Below are 11,836 nucleotides of genomic sequence, written 5' to 3' on the forward strand. Positions count from 1 at the left end.
CCGCGCGCGCGGGGAAGAGGAGCCGCCGCGCCGAGCCCCGGGAGGACCTGTACCTGAACGTCACCGGTGAGCCCTCCCCCGCGGCCGGGTCACCTTCCCAGGCGCGGGCCGGGCCGGCTCCTGCGGGTGGTGCGGTGCGGGGTCCCGCGGACCGATCCGCGACCTGTTCTGCCCCCCGCTGCCGCGCTGCCCCCTCCCCGGGCCCCTTGCCCTCTCCCCAGTGCTCCCCGAAGAAGAGGCGGCGTCGCATCGCAGGCGTCCGAGCCTGCCCGCCCGCGTGCCGCCTGCCCAGAGTTGTCACTTTGGAGCAGCCCGGGCGGCCCGAGCTCGCAGGACGGCAGCCAGCGGTGATGGTGCCGGGAGCGGGGTCCTGCCGCTGAGGGAGACGGGGAGCCCGCGTGCGCTGCGGTGGGTCTGCGGGGAGCGACGCCGAGCCGTGTGCGAAGGCATCATTCGGCCGAGCGATCGCTGTGCGTGGATACGCGGTGTGAGCTGCTCGACCCGCTGCCGCGATCGGGAGATTTGCCGTGTGCGAGGATCCTGCCAGCCTCGGCGTGATTTCATTTCTTTTGCTTTTCTCTTTCTCTATTTTTTCCTCTTCCTTTTTTTTTTTTTTTTTTGAGAGAGAGTCTCTAAGTTGCCCTGGCCGGGTTTGCATTTGGGATCCTCCTGCCTCAGTTTCCCAGAATGGTGGGACTACAGGCGCGCACTGTCGCGCCTGGCTACTTGCGGGGTTTTCATAGCCTGTTTCCAGCCCCTGCCAGCTCCTGCCCTTCCTTTGGTAAGCCCGGTAGGCTGAGGATGAGAACATTAATTAAACCAGTGTGCAGGCAAACACAGAAGTGCAGTAGGAAGTACATTTACGGTTGATGGGCAGTCTGGAAGCTAAGGTTCATTTTAAATTAATATAAAATCAAAATACTGTTAAGTTACAAGCGCACGTAGTGGAAGGTGCCAACCCCAGGGTAAGGTAGCTCCGCCAGACCAAGGGTTGTGGTCAACTTCCCCGGGGATTATTCCAGGTCTTCTTCAACGATAGTCTTGGTTACTTGGGGAAATGACACCAAAACCATCAGTTTTGGGGTGATAATGTACAAGGCAAAGTAACTCTGGCTGCAGAGTTCAGATTGCTTTTTACTTTCATTACTTTTTTTGTGGAGAAAGCTTTGAGGCCTTGTGCTTAGCAACAGGCAACCGGTCCCTGCTTTTCCCTAAATCATTGGTTCCTTTATTTTTTTCATTATAAGCTTGTAAAGACGTGAAAGGGTTTTCGGAATGGCGGCAGAAAGTGGCAAGAAGGACAGGATAAGTGTGTTCGAAGTGAGAGGGAGAGTGTTTAGAGGGGGACCAAGGGCAATGTGCCTTTCACTGTAATACGTTTTTCAAGTTTAAACGCTTTTCTTGGTCAGCCCTTGTATAAATACCGTGTCTCTTCTTCGGTCATTTTTCCCCCTTTGGTTTTCTGTGCATATTCCAAATTTCTAGAAATTGCGCCATTTCTGCAAGGACAGCTTTGTTTTCAGTGGCTGCAGGGTATTATGTTCTGTGGCTGAATCGTGATTTATTTTGGTAGTAATAAGGAAGTGGGGGTCTGAGGGTTTGCTAGTCCCTATTTATTGCAAGTGGCTGCAGAAGCCGCAGTGTTATGTGACTGCCTACACTACAGGTGTGACTGTACTGGAGTATGTATGGAATTATCCTAATTATCCACTGATTAGTCATTAGTGGGCTTTGGGATGTGGTGATGCTGCTGTATGTGTTTTCAGTTGGGTGTACACCTAGGAGTGAGTTGTTGGGTCACGGGGTAACTCCGTGTTTTATTTTATTTTTTGGTGATATTGGAGAGTGCACCCAGGACCGTCACATTGAGTTACATGCTCAGCCCTTTTATGATTTTTGGTTTTGAGACAGGGACTCACTGCTTCACTGTGTATCCCAGGCTGGGCTCAAACTTGCCACCCTCCTGCCTCAGCCTCTCAGGGTGCTGGGATTATAGATGTGTGGCATCATGCCTGGTTCAGCCCTTGACTTTTTTGTAGCAGCTTGTTTAATTAGTAAATTGAATTCCTGTAGATCCCAGGCTATTTTTCGTGTGTGCATTTTTCTTTTGCAATCCTTTGATAATTGTTCAGTTGCTTAATGCTTTCACTTTGACTAGGAGACAAGGGAGTATTGGGGTTTCATTTTCCCATTCCAACCATGATTCATAGTTCTTACCAAGTGTTTCTGTGGTGCTTTGTTGTTGTTTTGAGACAAGTTCTCGCTCTGCAGTTCAGACTGACCTTGAACTCACTTTGTAGTCCAGGCTGGCCACCAACTCACAGCCGTCCTCCTGCCTCAGCCTCCCGAGTGCTGGGATGACAGGAGTACCTGGCTCCGTGATTCAGTTTTCAAGGAGTGTTTATAACAATAAATAATTCTATTGGAGAAACTAGTCAAGGTCAAGATAGTCATTGTAAAGCACTGGTAATGATGGTGGGCTGGACGCTTACCAAGTGAAATCAAACAGATCCAGCATTGCCCCCTTCTTCTTTCTCTTTAGGATCTTTAAAATTCACAGTAGACATCATTAAACAGGGGAAATTTATTCATTAATTCAGGAAGTATTTATTGAATGCTTACTGTGTAAAATACTCATGCATATTCATTGTTCATGGTGATAGAAGTCTAGTTTTCTGGATAGAAAGGGAATGCTGTTGCATAGAGCTACTGAGTCAAGGAGAAAAATAAATTTAGTTTTGGTCAGGTTTCATGTTGACTAGATTAGAGTTCCAGGAACTGAAGCTCATCAAAGTATGCAGTGTCTTCTTGCCTATAACTTATCTCTGCACGTTTAAATTAGTGCATTATGTGAATTTGTGTTTTTGATTTATGTGCTTGGTTAATTCTTCAGTACCTTTGCTTCCGTGGCTTTGTGTTAGTTACTTGCTTTAAATCTTATTCCTGGGGCATTCCAGGGAGATAGAGAGAAGTGGAATGATTGTGTTGGGCATTCCAGGGAGATAGAGAGAAGTGGAATGATTGTGTTGCCGAGACATTATCAATGCCAGGGAATTGCCAGTTTGCCAGTCAGTGTAGATTGTAATTGCTCTGTGCCTTGGAATGGGAGACACATTTTGCCAGCTACCACTGGACTCCTGTCAGTCCAGGGAGAGCTGGACTGCGATCATATTGTGGATTTTTATGATGGAAAGAAGGCATGAATGTGCTACAAATGACATTTCTTGAAAAATTCTGATCGTCTTTGGGAATCTCTGGGTAGATAGGACAGGTGTGTGTGTGTTTCAAAGAATTTGGAGCTGGGCGTGGTGCCTCAGGCCTATAATCTCGACATTCAGTGAGCTGAGGCAGGAGGATTGCCTTGAGCTCAAGGCTAGCCTAGATAATTGCGTGTTTAAGGCCAATTTGAAGGTACATAGTGAGGCCCTTCCAAAAAAAAAAAAAAAACAAAACAAAACCCAAAAAATCCCCAAAGCACTAAACAAGCGAAAGAATATCAGAAGGCCATCTAGCAGTAATGCAGCCCTTCATTTTTCCCCAAGGAGGACCCCAAAGCCCAGAGATGCGTGAGATGGCCAAACTGACAGTTTCTTTCTCATAGGACAGGGCCTTCACATGGAGCTATGTCCCCAGCCCTTTTTTTATTTTTTTATTTTGAGGCATGGTCTTTGCTAAATCACTGAGGTACCCATGCTGGGATCAGGCTTTGGTTCCTCCTGCCCTATCTCCCAGAGAGCTGGTGACTTTTATTCTTCCAGCAGATAAAGCTGCTTCACAGAGTTGTACATATATGGCTTATTGAACATCTGCTAGTTAGTCCTGTGCTACTTATGCAAGTAGCTTAGTATCTGTGAAGTTGAAATTTTTGTTTCTGATTCTGGGGATTGAACCCCAAGACCTTCCCACTGAGCTATATCCCCACCTCTTTTTTATTTTTTATGTTGAGACAGGGTCTTGTTAAGTCGCTGCATTGCCTGGGCTCTATTCGAACTTGAAACCCTCCTGCCTCAGCCTCCCAGAGTATTGGGATTATTGGAATGCACCATCAGCTTGGCTGTAAAGTTGAATTTAAAGGGATAAGTAATGACTTAGAGAATCTGGACAAGTGAACAAACCAAATACATAATTCAAGTCCTGCAGAGCTCATTATGTTTTCCAAATTGAATGACATTACAGCCCCAGTTTTTCCAGATAGGTCATTCATCCAACAAGTGCATAATGAATAATACTCAGAAAGGATAGAGCAGTGTTGGGAGGGTCTCTGCTTCCAGGGGGTTTATGTTTGGAGTGTTAAAGGAGAAAATAGCTCTTGAGGGCCTGAGGGACAATACACAGTGGACTGTAAGGTGGGAGGATCCGAGGCATACACCCTTGGATGCAGGCGCTTTCGGGAGGCCTTTGGAGCCAGCGGCTGGGCGTGGAGGCTGCGGGGGCTGGTTTCTGCCCGCGGTGACAGCACAGTGGGTGAGCAGTAATCTTTTGCAGCCCGGGTTTCATCCGGCACAGACTGGCCGTGCTGTGCCGTGAACGAGGAGTGAAGGGATGTGTGTGAGCGCTCTGCTCGGCTCGGCCCAGCTGTTGCAGGCAGTGTCCTCGCGGGCCGGGTGGACAGCTTTGGGGTGCGCCGCGGGCCTAGGCTTTTCCCAGCTCCGAAGCAAACATTTCCCGGATCGCGTCGCTGCACCAAAAGCGCAGGGAATCGGCACAGCGAGCGGAGAGGCAGCGGGGGAATATTAGGGTTTCTCTTGTAGAGATTCATCGAAGGGAGGAGAATAAAGCAGGGCTGTGACTTCATTCTTGAGCTGTGCTGCTGCTGTTTCTGTTCACGGCAAGGCTTGCATGTTGCCTGGTAGGAAACTGCGGCCAGGTTGTGGAGGGGCCTGGTCAACGATGCAGCAGCTCTGGGAGAGCCACAGGAAGACGATAACAGAATAAACACAGAGGAGAGTCAGTCTCTCTCTCTCTCTCTCTCTCTCTGTCTGTCTCTCTCTCTCTGTCTGTCTGTCTCTCTCTCTCTCTCTCTCTCTCTCTCTCTCTCTCTCTCTCTCTCTCTCTCCTTTTTTTTTTGTCTTTTTGAGACAGGGTCTGGCTGTGCAGTTCAGGCTGGCCTTGAGCCCACTTTGTAGCCCAGGCTGATCTCGAACTCGAAAGGATCCTCCTGCCTCAGCCTCCCCAGTGCTGGGATTACAGGCGAGCACCACCACACCCAACCACAGGGGAGATTCTTTAGTGGAGAGAAGACACATTTTTCAGCTTGATTAATTTAAAGTATGATTGTGTCCTGGTCTGTCCATTTTAAGATAGCGTTTCACAGCTGAGTTCCGAAGGTGTTGATGCTGGTGGTGCATGGTATTGGCAAGCAGGGCTTTTGTGTGCTCCTACTGCCCACTGCTTTTCCGAGGCCCCTTCCAATACTTTATGTATAGTGCAGAGGCTTAAGTTAGTATAAACTATATCTTTGAATCTACTTTTTAGTGCCCCAAGAACAACTTATTTTATTAATTTAATTTAATTTTATTTTATTTTTGGTACTGGGAATTGAACTCAGGACCTTACACTTGCCAGGCGAGTGCTGTGCTGCTGAGCTATACATCCCCAGCAGAAAAAATAATTTTAGTAACCAGCTTTTTTTGCTTTTTTTCCCCATCCTACCAGCTTTTTTTCCCATTCTACCAGCTTTTTTTCTCATCCTACCTACAGAATATTTTTCACCTAGGTAAATCACTTAAGGTCTTTTGCCCTAAAATAATAATATGTAAATTGAAATGAAAAATATGGAAGTGTTCATCTGAACACCTCAAAGTTGTTTCTCCTTTATTTTTATTTTAAAGAGAGTAGTGCATGAGAAACAAACAAACAAAAAAAATAGAACAGTAGCAGCATACCAGTATCACGAACATAAACAAATCAAAGCAACAACGTTCAAAGTGATACAGGGTCTCAAGACAAATTAATACAAATCAACAGTGGTTGTTACATTGCATATTGCTATCCTCAACTACATTGCTCAGATTATCAGATGTAAGAATGAAAGATTGCTCAAACCATTAAAGAAAATATGAAAATAATTCTTTGATAACACGGTAGAGCTAATACAGAGTTTCACTAGACAAGATGGTAGGAGTTCACCATTGTAATTATATTGCATATTGCTACCTTCAAATCACTTACTCAGATCACCAGACACAAGCATGCAAAGTTTTTTTTTTTTTTTTTTTTTGGTTTTTCTCCGGTACCAAGAACCAAACTCACGACCTTGCGCTTGCCAGGCAGGCGCTTTTGCCACTGAGCTAAATCCCCAGCCCCACAAGCATGCAAAGTTGATCAGAACATAAAAAAATTGTGAGCATTAACTGTTCAGTACACCATCAGACATCAGCAATACAGTCATCGCAGCTGTTCATATATAAATTTATGTTTTGCCTTCCTTCTTTCTTTTTTCTTCTTTCCTTCATCCCAGTTGTTCCTTCCTTTGAGCAATTTCTTTCCCTTTCCTATCATCTGTTGTACGTTTGAGTTTCACCTAGTCTTTCAGGTTCCTACACCAAGGAGACAATATGATGTTTACACATGTGGGTCCGATTCGTGTCTCCTTTATTTAAAAAAAAATTTTTTTTTGAGACAGGGTCTCACTGTAGCTCAGGCTGGCCTCGAACTCACTATTTTGCGTAGGCTGGCCTTGACTCATGGTGATCCTCCTGCCTCAGCCTCCTGACATGTCTCCTGTAGTGGACTGACAACTGGTGGTCAACTTATAACACCCAGCTGAACTGAGTAAGGCTCGTGCTGGGTGTGGGAGGCCCACCGGGGAATTGTTGCCAGCTGCATATAAGGTAGAACTGGAGACGGAGAAATTAGGCTTTTGGGAACTAAAGAGGCTGTTGAGAGCTGGGGGAAGCTGTAAGGAGCTGTTGGTTGTTTTGGAGGAGCTCGTCATGCTGGCTTTCCTGATGAACTTGGCTGTTTTCATCCTCTGAGGAGCTCGGGACCTCGTTGACACTGAGAATGGCTTTGGTTCACTTTGGGGGAGCTCTGGTCCTCACTTTGAGCATTGCTTCCTGGCTCTGGAGGGGAAGATGGTGCACTGCCAGTCTCCTGGAGAAGCTTGCTGCGTTGGCTTCCCTGATGGGAACTTGGCCATCTTGATCACTGGAGGAGCTCGGGCCCTCACTGCTGCTGAGGATGGCTGTGGTACCTTTCGGGGGAGCTCTGGTTCTTCTGAGCGTTGCTTCCTGGCTCCAGTGCGGGTCCCTCAGTCTGCTAGCACAGATCTTTCATCCCGCTGGCACAGACCTCTTAGATTCCACCACTGACCTTCGGGCCTTCACAGCACAGATCCATGAAACAGGCCTTCAACTAGATTTCTTGGTCTATAGCGCATGGACAGATTTCCTGCACTCTCTTGTATATCATTCTTTGCGTGACTGTTATAAATAGTCATATAAAATATGTGTCCTGTATTATATTGTTCCCCTTGCAAAATATCCCCCAGGCCAACACATGTGCTTTGGCAGAAGCACCTTTATGAGGGAGTGCAGTGGGAGCTGGGGCCCATGTGGACAGAAAGTGAAGAAATGAAATCAGAGGCTGAGAAGCTGGCCCAGCAGGAGCTAACCCATCTTACAGTACTGTTTCCTCCATTCTTTGGTTTTTAGCTTCCAAAGTTAGTCATTTAATGTCTAGTTTTATAAGAAGCGCTGACTTCATTAGTGGGCAGGGATTGCTGTAGAAAACATTTTCCAAAATAAAGTTGGTCCTAAGCTTCCTAAATTCCAGGATCTTGAGCTGGAGTTTGCACATGTCACCTGGATTCTGGATCATTTAAAAGTTTTATGCCCCTCTCTTTTTTTTTTTTCTATAGCTTTTCATGGATTCTGCTCCACTACAGGTATTCAGGTGCTCGACTGTTTGCAATTCTCTCTGGTGGTTTTACACTAGAATTTTGTATCAGTTATGATCCTTGGTTCTGTCCTTTGGTGTTTCCTGTGTCCATTCAGTTGTAGTTAGCAGATTCAGTTTTATGTCGTTGTAAGCGCCTTTGATATATTTATGACTGATATTAAAATTTGTCTTTATGGGAACAGTTGTATTGGTTTCTCTGTGTAGATAATAGTGCAGTGGTGCCTCAGTTCATGAACTTAATTCTTTCCTGTTGCAGAATGGTGGCAAGAATTAAATTCATGAACCGAGGCAGTGCTGTACTAAAAGCAATTTCTGTGTATCTTACTGGGTTAATTATGAAGGCCAGATTGGGGATGATAGGTATTTTTAGTAATACTAAACTTTGTCTTTTTTGTAAGTTCTTGCTGAAAGAATACTTAAAATGAATTGTTAAAATTGTAACAGGTACTCTTGATTTGTTTTTTTCTAGTTTTTTCTTTTTCTTCTTTTTGGTACCAGGAATTGAACTGAGGACCTTGTGCTTGCCAGGAAGGCACTGTGCCGTAGAGTTATATCCCCGGCCTGTAGTTTATTCTTATTTCTAGTTTATTCTTATGTCCTGCTTTAATGGACAGGTTTATATCTTATTTAGTAAATGAGGCAGGAGGGACATCCTGTGAACTGTTGATCAAACTCAGGAAACAGGAAAGGGATTACACAGTATATTTATTCTGTTTGGAGAGAAGGTTTGAACCCAGGGCCTTGTGTGTTCCAGACAAGCTACCTTGTGCATACCACCGAGCTGCACCTCTGGCCCCTGTGGTTTATTTAAAAAAAAAAAATTAAAAAATTATTCTGATTCTCTTTGATTTTCCAAGTTCTTCAAATAAGGGACAAAGAACAAATCTGAGTGGCCCCATCTATATTTCAATGTAAAGAATGCTTAGCTTTATTCTCCTGGTGTTTTACATAGCTCCTTTAGTTCCTATTGTCATTCTGTTTTAGGGACACATTCTTTTAGGCGCCTTTCCCCCATCCATTCAGAGATTGGGTCCTGGTGTCTCAGAGCCAGGAGAGCTGAGGGGGCCAGGCTGGCTAAACGAATTCTAGCTGCGTATCATATATTGACTTCATTTCTCAGGTAGCTCACTTTTATCCCATTAAAATTTGGTCGGCAGTGTACTTTTCACAAAAGAAAAACATCTTGTTCCTGATGTCGATGGTATTTGTTGTTCTTTCAGGTTCTCATTTGAAAGTAAAATGATCTTCTTGGCACTGCTGGGCCATTTATAACATTGATTGTTTTATATCCAGTCCATAAAGCTGTAACATCATTACGCAGTCTGAACTCTTGCTAAGCCCTTTATTTCAGGACCATCTCTGCTGACTCATGCTCTGCATTTTGCTCATTTATACTCATTTGTATGAATTGTGCTGTGGAATTCATGTATTTGTTCAACAAGTATTTACTGAGCAACTACTTTGAGCGGTGCTTTGGGCCAGATGTTATTAAGGAGATGGGAGGGAGAGGCTGTCAAGGTTTATAGTTGGCCCCTTTCCCCTGGAACAGAGAAGGAATAGACTTGCTCAGCATCTCAATGGAGACAGTGAGGAAGCAATCAGGAAACAATCAGTTCTAGTTCTGTTACCTTCCCTGAAAGTGTCAGAGTCTGGTGTGGTGGTGCAGGCCTGTAATCCCAGCACCCAGGAGGCTGAGGCAGGAGAATTGATGCAAGTTGGAGACCAGCCTGGGCTACAAAGTGGGCTCAAGGCCAGCCTGAAACCACTGCGAGACCCTGTCTCAAAAAACACCGGCAATAGCAACAACAACACAACAAAATGCCACCTTGAATTTTATATTGGAAATAGTCACTTGAACATCCCAACCCAAAGTTAAGAATTTTTTTCCAGTATTTGGTAAAAATAATCTTTCTTCTGTTGTCTCTTCCCTTGTGTTCCTGTGTGCATAGTTTAATCTTTGAAAGAAACAAGGGAAAAGTTTTATTTTGGTATATAGCTCATTGTATAGTTAATGATTTTACTGAAAGGCTTCCCTGCTAAAACGGAACCGAAGTGAAAGGTCTGCATTGCAATTAATTTTTTGTCTCTAATTTGAACCTCAAGGTATCCCAAAGGAGGTGGTTTAAAATGAGATTTCTTGTTTATTCCTGGTAAGATGTAATTACAGCACATATATGTATATAGATGTGCATATAAAGATCCTGTAATTATATATGTATATAACTTTTTTTATACTGAGTATTCCTTCTTAAATTGAAGGCACTGAAGATTAAGATTGCTAAATATTTCAGGAACTAGGTTTGGTATGCGTGACTTGAACCAAAAAGCATTCCAATTTTCATATTCTTTTATGGTTGCTGAGGAAGAATCGCTTTGACATGAGTGTAGAACAGAATTTAAATTAATGGCGTTAACTCTTTGGGAGCTTTTCTCAAATTGCTGTTAGAGAGCTGGGTGCGGTGGTGCATGCCTATAATCTCAGCACTCCAGAGGCTGAGGCAGGAGGATCACCACAAGTTTGAGGCCAGCCTGGGCTACAGAGTGAGTTCAAGGCCAGCCTGAACTAAGTAATGAGACTCTGTATCCAAAAAAAAAAAAAAAAAAAAAAAATCACAAAAATTGCTCTTGGAACTTATAATACTGTCATTACATAGCTTGTTAGAAGCTCCTTATACATGACATTTAGTACTTGTGTCTTTCCTTTTTGACAATGGGGTGCCAAAAGCTTTGAATATAGCTGGCAAATACCACTGGTGCTGGGGTTCTAACTCCACTATTAATGTATTCTACTTTTAAATTGTACCAACACAAGCAGGATATACCTGACTGCATCTTATGGCCTCATCGTAGCAGTGGTTGCTACAAGAACTGCAGTGGAGCTTTCAGACCTCACGTCTGGTCTCTAGTAGGTGACTGGACAGTAGCACATGAGTGCTGCCCCCCGTGCTGAGCAGAGGGGCTGAGGTATAAATGTCACAAATTCTGAAAAATGGATGCCTCTGATGAATGGGATCCTGGCAAAGGAGGTTGGGCTGGGTTTTAGGCTTTCGGAGGATGGTGGTGCTGGGGATGGCACCCAGGCCCTAGGGCTGCTGGGCAAGCACTGCGCTCCTGAGCTACATCCGCAGCTTATGAGACTGGGTTTTAAAGCTTTTCTTATTGCTGCTCTAGAGCTGGCAGAAACTGTTCTTGACCCCAGGAATACAAAAATCTCTACTTTCTCCTTTATGTTTTGCGCTCTAGGGGTGGAACCCAGGGCCTCGTGCACGCAGGCAAGCGCTTGCCCCTGTGCTATAGCCAACCCTGCTCTCTCCTACGCAGCCGTGTTTTCCTTGCGGTGGCGGGCAGGGTGGGTGGGTGCTGCTGGGTTCAGGGACAGGCCCGAGAGACAGCCTCTTCCTATGTCCCCAAAACCGCCCCACAGTGCTTTTACTGGGCCATGAGCAAGCATGGCGACATGACGGCTAATCTGAGCAAAACCACAGCTTCGCCTCAGAATGCAAAGGGCACTGAATGAAATCTCTCTTCCTGGAAAGGGAAGGAAAAGGAAGATTTACCTAAAAAAAAAAAGCATCCTTTACTTATTAGGGGTTGTTCAAGTTTAAATTTGTGGATTCAGAAGACACTCATCTCCAGCCGCAGTGCTAAATCTTGCCTTTGCTTGTCCTTCCGTCTGTGCTGGAGATGAGTGATGACAGCTCCGAAGGAATTTTTTCTTACTGGGCCAGTTTTGATAATTTCCAAAATAAAGATATGTGATATTCTGACAGCTAATACTAAGTTCTTAGTTAGTGGGCTCTCAACCATTCCCCTAGTTGAGTATGTTGCTGTGAATGTATTTTGCTCTGGTAGGAGGGTGTGTGTGTGTGTGTGTGTGTGTGTGTGTGTGTGTGTGTGTGTGTGTGTGTGTTGCCGGGGTGGAACCCAGGACCTT

The 11,836-nt window shown here is 45.0% G+C and overlaps 1 protein-coding gene across 8 annotated transcripts in view; it reads left to right on the plus strand.

Moving 5' to 3' along the window:
* The window catches only part of Cdc14b (cell division cycle 14B), a 142,314-nt gene that overhangs the window by 48,670 nt on the left and 81,808 nt on the right, over positions 1-11,836 (plus strand). The window lies entirely within an intron of this gene.

Source organism: Chinchilla lanigera, unplaced genomic scaffold (assembly GCF_000276665.1).
Source record: "Chinchilla lanigera isolate Chin_1 unplaced genomic scaffold, ChiLan1.0 scaffold00021, whole genome shotgun sequence".
Taxonomy (NCBI): domain Eukaryota; kingdom Metazoa; phylum Chordata; class Mammalia; order Rodentia; family Chinchillidae; genus Chinchilla; species Chinchilla lanigera.